Raw genomic sequence first — 8,655 nt, 5'->3', positions numbered from 1 at the left:
TGACTCTCAGTTTTCTTTGAAGTACCTATCTTCTTACTGGTCTGCAATCCTTCCTTCTGTTTTTGCATAACAGTACCCAAGCTCCATCCACTGTTTCACTGTGGGTCTCTGCATCTGTCTGAGTCACCTGCTGGGTCAATCCTCTTAAAGAACAGTTATGCTAGGCTATTGTCTCCAAGAATAAAAGAGTTTCATTAATAATGACAGTAATTGGTGCTTTCTTATGGGATAGGTCTCTAGTTGGGCCTGCTATGACTTCATCGTCCGCTCAGTATCTACTCCATTTCCCATCCCTGTACTATGTTTTATAATTTCAAATAATAACCCTTTTCCTCATCACCCCTCCACCAGCCTCCCATCCTATCCCCACTCATCCCCTGTCCCTTTGCCCCTATGAGGGTGCTCCTCCACCATTCCCATACTCCCAGGTGGTGAATTGCCTTATCCCACTAACATCCTCCTATACTGGGTCATCAAGCTTCCCTCTTATCCCATTGATGTCAGATAAAGCCATCCAATGCTACATATGAATCTGGAGTCATGGCTCCTTCTATACATACAGAGGATAAATTTTCAACCCAATTTAAATGTTGTTGTTTTGTCTTAATGACAATATCCTTTGCCTTACGGAATGTTTTCAGTTTCATGAGGTCTCATTTGTATAAGTTGTTGACCTTAGAGCCTGAGACATTATGTTCTGCTCAGGAAGTTATCTACTGCATCAATTAATTCAAGGTTCTCTCCCAATTTCTGGTTTATGAGACTTAGTGTATCTTGTTTTATGTTGAAGCCTTTAATCTACTTGTACTTGAGTTTTGTGTAGAGTAATAGATGTCCATCTATTTCGTTTTTTCTTCATCTAGACATCCAGTTAGACCAGCACCATTAGTTGGAGATGCATTATTTTTTCTAGTTGTACCCGACATGGGGAACCATCCCATCTGCAGCTAACAAATCCAGTAACTATTGCTGATGCCAAGAAGTTCTTGCTGACAGGAGCTTGGTTTGGATATCCCCAAAGAGGCTCTGCCAAAGCCCTACTCATACAGATTAAGATGGTTGCAGCCAACCATCTGACTGAGAACGGGAACCCCAATGAAGGAATTACAGAAAAGACTGAAGGAGCTGAAGAGGTTTGCAACCCCATAGGAAAAATGATAATATCAAACAACCAGACCCTCCAGAACACCCAAGCAACTAGACCACCAACCAAAGAATACATATAGGGGGACCCATGGCTCTACCTGCATATGTAGCAGAGGATGGCTTTGTCTGGCATTAATAGGAAGAGAAGCCCTTGATTTTGTGAAGGCTCATTTCCCCAGTGTAGAGGAATACCAGGGTACTGAGGTGAGAGTGGTTGGGTAGGAGGGGGAGCATCCCCACGGAAGCAGGGGAAGGAGGTATAGGAAAGGGCGGGACCAGGAAAGAAAATGACATTTGAAATGCAAATACATAAACTATCCAATAAAAAATTGAGTGCCCATATACACATGGGTTTATTTCATGACATTTGATTCTATTCCATTGATCAATCTGTCTCTTCATATACCAATATCATGTGTTTTTTTTTCTTTCAACAGAGTCTTTATTTTTATATTTATTTTTTTAAACTTTATTTTAAAAAAAGATAAATGTACAGATTTTAAGCATTTTTGCATAAAAGTATACAATAAATTTTTGTCAGTACTTGTTTTTTTTTTTTTTTTTTTTTGAAGGTTTCATAGTGTGATTACTATCTTACTAGTAACAATGAGCATAAAGTACATGTAAAACAAGATGTAACCTGGAAATAGTCAAAGTTTTCTTGGAGTGTAAAGATTTTTTTTTTCTTACAATGAGCAAACAGTATATTAAATACAGGGTGTAAGCCGGAATTTGTAAATGTGTTCTTGGTGGGTAAGGATTGCGCATGACTTTTATTTTGTTGTTTTGTTTTTTGTTGTTGTTGTTGTTTGGTTTTGTTTTGTTTTCTTTTTTTATTAGACTTCACACAGTCTGTGAGTTGTTTCTGGGGCAGTGTGAGCCTCTGGGGTTATCATCCCACTATCAGTGACTGCATATTATTTCTGTTCTTTTGTGACTGGGTTATCTCACTCAGGATGATATTCTCTAAATGCAACCATTTTCTTGAGAATTTGGTTGTCATTGTTTCTGAGAGCTGAGTAGTACTCCATTGTGTAAATGTACCACAATATTTATATCCATTCATCTACTGAAAGACATCTAGGTTATTTCCAGCTTCTGGCTATTATAAAGAGAGCTGCTATGAACATTGTTGTGCATGAATCTTTGTTGTATATTGGAGTGTCTCTGGGGTATATGCCCAGAAGTGGAATAGCTAGATCTTCAGATAGTACTATGTCCAAATTTCTGAGGAATCGCCAGACTTATTTCCAGAGTGGTTGTATCAGTTTACAACCCCACCAACAGTGGAGAAGGGTTCCTCTTTCTCCACAACCTCGCCAGCATCTGCTGTCATCTGAGTTTTGGATCTTGGCTAATCTGACTGGTGTGAGGGGGAATCTCAGGGATGTTTTGATTTGCATTTCCCTGATGGCTAAGGATGTGGAACACTTCCTCAGATGTTTCTCAGCCATTCAGTATTCCTCTATTGAGAACATTTTGTTTAGCTCTCTACACCATTTTTAATAGGGTTGTTTGATTCTCTGCTGTCTAGCTAATTGATTTCTTTATATACCTTGGATATTAGGACTCTATCTGATGTGGAGTTGGTAAAGATCTTTTCCCATTCTGTTGGCTGCCATTTTGTTTTCTTGACAATGTCTTAGCCTTAGAGAAACTTTGCAATCTCATTAAGTCCCATTTGTTAATCTTTGACCTTAGAGCTTGAGCCATTGGTGTTTTGTTCAGAAAAATTTCTCATGTGCTTATGTGTTCTAAGGTTTTCCCTACGTTCTCCTCTACTAGTTTCAGTATATCTGGTTTAATGTGGAGATCTTTGATCCACTTACACTTGAAATTTGTAAAAGGATATAAGAAAGGGTCTATTTTTATTCTTCTGCATGCTGAGTGCCAGTTGGACCAGCACCATTTGTTGAATAGGCTGTCCTTTTTCCATTGAATGTTTAAAGCTCCTTTGTCAAAAATCAGGTGACCATATAGGTGAGAGCTCATTTCTGGATCTTCTATTCTATTCCATTGATCCATGTCCCTATTTCTGTACCATTACCATGCAGTTTTCAGCACAATTGCCTTGTAATATAGCTTGAGGTCAGGGATAGTGATTCCAGCAGATGTTTTCTTGTTGTTGAGGATGGATTTCACTATTCTAGGTCTTTTGTTCCATATGAAATTGCACATTGATCTTTCCAACTCAATGAAGTACTGTGTTGGAATTTTGGAATGGTGATCCTTCCCATCCATGAGCATAGGAGATCTTTCCATTTTCTGAGATCTTCCTCAATTTCCTTCTTTAGAGGTTTGAAGTTCTTCTCATATAGGTCCTTCACTTGCTTAGTTAGAGTCACACCAAGGTATTTCATAGTTTTTCTGACTATTGTGAAGGGTACCTTTTCCCTAATTTCTTTCTCCACATGTTTGTCCTTTGAGTATAGGAAGGATACTGATTTGTTTGAGTTAATTTTTTATCCAGCCACTTTGGTGAACTTGTTTATCAGCTGTAGGAGGTCTCTGTTGTAATTTTTGGGGTCACTTAAGTACACTATCATGTCATCTGCAAAGAGTGAGGTTTTTACCTCTTCATTTCTGATTTGTATCCCCTTGATCTACATTTGCTGTCTAATTGCTCCAGCCAGCACTTCCAGCACTATGTTGAATAGGTAGGGGGAGAATGGGCAGCCTTGTAGTGTCCCTGATTTTAGTGGGATTGCTTCAAGTTTCCCACCGTTAAATTTGATGTTGGCTGTTGGTTTGCTTTATATTGCTTTTATTATATTCAGGTATGGACATTGGATTCTCGTTCTTTCCAGGACTTTTAACATGAAGGGGTGTTAAATTTTGTGAAATGCTTTCTCAGCATCTAGTGAGATGACCATGTGATTTTGTTTTTTGAGTTTGTTTATATTGTGGATTACATTGATGGATTTCCTTATATTAAACCATCATTGCATCCCAGGGATGAAGCCTACTTGGTCATGGTGAATGATTGTTTTGATGTGTTCTTGGATTCAGATTGCAAGGATTTTGTTGAGTATTTTTGCATCAATGTTCATAAGTGAGATTGGTCTGAAGTTCTCTTTCCTTGTAGAGTCTTTGTTTGGTTTAGGTACTAGGGTTATTGTGGGCTCAAAAATGAGTTAGGTAGTATTCCATCTGATTCTCTCTTGTGGAATAGTTTGGAGAGTATTGGTTTTATTTCCACAATAAATGTCTGATAAATTTCTGCACTGAACCTGTCTGGACCAGAGCTTTTTTTTGTTGGGAGACTTTTGATGACTTCTTCTATTTCTTTAGGTGTTATGGGATTATTTAGATGGTATACTTGGTCCTGGTTTAACTTTATGATCTTGTATCTGTCTAGGAATTTGTCCATTTCCTTCACATATTCCAACTTTGTGGAGTATAGGTTTTTGTAGTAGGATCTGTTGATTTCTTGAATTTCCTCAGTTTCTGTTGTTATGTTTCCACTTTCCTTTCTGATTTTGTTAATTTGTATCCTCTCTCTTTGCCCTCTAGTTAGTCTGGCTAGGGGTTTATGAATATTGTTGATTTTCTCAAAGAACCAGCTCTTGGTTTTGTTGATTTTTTCAATGATTTTTTTTGTTTGTTTGTTTCTATTTGGTCTATTTCTGCCCTAATTTTGATGATTTCTTTCTGTCTACTCTTCTTGGGTGTATCTGCTTCCTTTTCTTCTAGGGCTTTTAGCTGTGCTGTCAAGTTGCTGATGTATGGTCTCTCCAGTTTCTTTTTGGAAGCACTTAGGGCTATGAGTTTTCCTCTCAGTACTGCTTTCATTGCATCCCGTAGGATTGGGTATGTTCTGTTTATGATTTCTTTGAATTCTAGAAAATCCTTAATTTCTTACTTTGTTTCTTCCTTGACCCTTCTATCATTTAACAGAGTGTTGTGTAGTTTCCTTGTGTATGTGGGCTTTTTGTTGTCTTTGTTGTTGTTAAAAATCAGCCGTTGACCATGGTGATCTGAGAGGATGCATGGGAGTATTTCAATCTTATTATATCGATTGAGGCTCGTTCTGTGTCCAATTTCGTGGTCAATTTTTTGAGAAGGTGCCATTGGGCAATGAGAAGAAAGTATATTCTTTTATTTTAGGATGATATGTTCTGTAGATATCTATTAATTCCAGTTGGTTCAAAGTCTCTGCTAGTTTTACAGTGTCCTTGTTAAGTTTCTCTTTGTATGATCTGTCCATTGGTGAGTGTGGGTTATTAAAGTCTCCCACTATTATTGTGTGGGGTGAAATGTATTTTTTGAGCTTTAGTAGGGTTTCTTTTATGAATGTGGGTGCTTTTGTATGGAGCATATATGTTAAGGATAGAGAGTTCCTCCTGAGAGATTTCCCCAGTAATGAGTAAAAAGTGTCCTTCCTTATCTTTTTTGATAACTTTTGGTTGGAAGTTTACTTTATTCGTTATTAGAATAACCACACCAGCTTGCTTCTTGGGGTTGATTGCTTGGAAGTTTTTTTTTTTTTTTTTCCCCACAATTTTACTCTGAGATAGTGTCTGTCTCTGTCTCTGAGATGAGTTTCCTGGATGGAGCAAAATGCTGGATTTTGATTTTGTATCCAGTCTGATAGCCTATGTCTCTTTATTGGGGAGTTGATTCCATTTATGTTAATAGATATCAAGGAATAGTTGTTTCTGTTTCCAGCTATTATTGCTTTAGTGGGTTGAGTTGTGTCTGTGTCTTTTACTTCTTTTGGTTTTCTTCCTTAGGAGTTTTCTTGTTTTTACTAGGCTGTATTTCCCCTCATTGTATTGGGATTTCCACCTATATTTCATTGTAGTGCTGGGTTTGTGGTCAGATATTGTGTAAATTTAGATTTGCCTTGAAATATCTTCATCTCTCCATCGATGGTGATTGATAGTTTTGCTGGGTATAGCAGCTTGGGCTGGCACTTGTGCTCTCTTAGGGTGTGCATGATGTCTGTCCTGACTCTTCGAGCTTTCATAGTCTCTGTTGAGAATTTGGGTGTGATTCTGATTGGTCTGCCTTTATATGTTACCTGACCTGTTTCCCTTACTGCTTTTAGTATTCTTTCTTTGCTTTGGGCACTTGGTGTTTTGACTATTATGTGTTGGGAGGTATTTCTTTTCTGGTCCAACCTATTTGGAGTTCTGATGGCTTCTTTTATGCTCGTGCTCATCTCATTCTTAAGGATAGGGAAGTTTTCTTCTACTATTTTGTTGAAGATATTTACTGTGCCTCTGAATTGATACTCTTCTCCCTCGTCTATTCCTATTATTCTTAGGTTGGGTCTTCTCATTGTATCCTGGATTTCCTGGACATTTTGAGTTAGTAGCTTTTTGTTTTTTGCATCTTCTCTGGCTGTTTTGTCTATGTTTACAATGTTGTCTTCTGCCCCCGAAATTCTCTCTTCCATCTCTTGTAGTCTATTGGAAATGCTTGCTTCTGTGACTCCTGATTTCTTTTTTAGGTGTTCTACCTTTAGGGTTATCTCTTTTAATGTTTTCTTTATAGTGTCAATTTCCATTTTTAATTCCCTCTTCCACTCCTTCATCTCTTTGGTTCTGTTTTCCTCTAGTTCTTAGAGTTCTATGAGTGTTTTTCTTGTTTCGTCTTTAAAAGCTTCTGATTCTTTTTGCTTTTCCTCCAGTTCTTGTTTAAGTATCTCTATCAGTGTCTTGAGGTATGATTTCATGTCTGCATCTTCTTTTTCTGGAGTGTTTGGCATTCCAATGTTTGCTGTTATGGGAAAGCTGGGTTCTGGTGTTGCCAGGTGTTCTTGGTTTCCTTGAGATATGCTCTTTTGCTTTCCTCTTGCCATCTTTTTGTCCGTGATATGTTCTTTCTATTCCCTTGTATTTGGTCTATGAACCTGAATCTCCACTGGCCCAGGTGGTGGATTGTCCGAGCCCTGTTCTGCTTCCCAAATCCACCCAGTGGAAACAGAGATTCCAATGCCTTGTCCCTGGTCCCTGGCTCAGACAGAGTGGGGACACGCTCTCTGTGATCACTCTGCAGAGCTCTCTCAGCTCCCTGGTTGCCCTGATCTCCTACTCACCAGTCTTTAAAACTTTAGGAACTGCTGGTTTGGGTGGCAGATGGACCGAGCCCTGTTCTGTGCCTCAAAGTCGCTGGGTGGAAACAGAGGTTCCAATGCTGTGTCCCTGGTCCCTGGATCTGGCAGGGGGTGGTGTGCTTTCTGTGCACATTCCAAAGAGATCTCTCTGCTCCCTGGCTGCCCAGATCTCCTACTCACCACTCTTTCAAACTTTAGGAACTTCATGTGGTTTTTATTATTGTTGTTATTACAGTGATAGTGACAATACCAGAAGTTTCATTTTTGGTTAGTTTCTTTTTGTTATACATTTAGATTTATTTGTTTATTTGTGTCATTTGAAATTTTGTGTACATGTACTCTTATAATAATGAAAAATTGAAATAAATCTACTTAGTTTTTAATATTTCCAACCAAAATAGACAACCTGTAGTTTGAAGTCTAGGTAGTACATCAATACTTCCAGGAGGCTACCCATTGCTTGTTGGAGTTCCCTTACTGCACTTCTTTCATTAGTAGGGCTTGCTATTATGTATTTTCTAAACCCATAGGACTACTTCTCTGTTCCTTTTAGAGATATTCAGAAATCCAGCATTTAGACATGGAACACATAAGTACAGATCAGTTTTGGTTTCAGTAAAAACATGGGGCAAGGTTTTTTGTAATCAGAAATATTGGTTGCTACCCATATCTTTAAGGTACTATGTTCTGAAAGTATTTTTAAATTCAAATTGATGAAAGTAAGCATACAAAAGACAGAGATGTGTCTGTTGCTTTTCTGGACAGGAGTGCCCAGACTAGTGTTTCTCTGCCTATGAATTATGGCTTTTTAGGGATGGAATGACTCTTTCACAGAGGTGTTACCTATGTATCCTACATATCACATGTCAATATGATATGCAGAAATTCTTTTGTTGTTTAGGATTGATTTAGTTATCCTTTGTTTTGCTTTTTCATACAAAGTTGAGGATTTCTCTGTGAACTTTGTGAAGAATTGTATTGGAATTTTGATGGAAATTGCATTGAACCTGTAAATTGCTTTTGGTAGGGTGAACATCTTTACTCTGTTAATCCTACTGATCCACAAGCTCATGGGGTCTTTCTATCTTCAGTTATCTTCCTCAATTTCCTACTTCAAAAACTTGAAGTTCTTGTCATGTAGGTCTTTCACTTGTTTTTATTTTATATTATTTGTGGCTATTGTAAATGTTGATGTTTCCCTAATTTCTTTCTTGATCCTTTTATTATCTGTATAAATGATAACTAATGAATATTTAGTTCATTCTATATCAAGACACTATGCTGAAGGTATTTGTCAGATTTAAGAATCCTCTGGAAGAATGTGTATGATCATATAATATTCAAATAGTAATTCTTTACTCCTTACTAATGTGTAGACCTTGATCTGTTTCAGTAGTCTCATTGCTCTAGATACAACTTCAACTGTATTGAATAAACAGGGAGAGAGT

This window comes from Micromys minutus (assembly GCF_963924665.1).
Source record: "Micromys minutus genome assembly, chromosome: 22".
Lineage (NCBI taxonomy): Eukaryota > Metazoa > Chordata > Mammalia > Rodentia > Muridae > Micromys > Micromys minutus.
Note: the sequence above shows the minus strand (reverse complement) of the source record.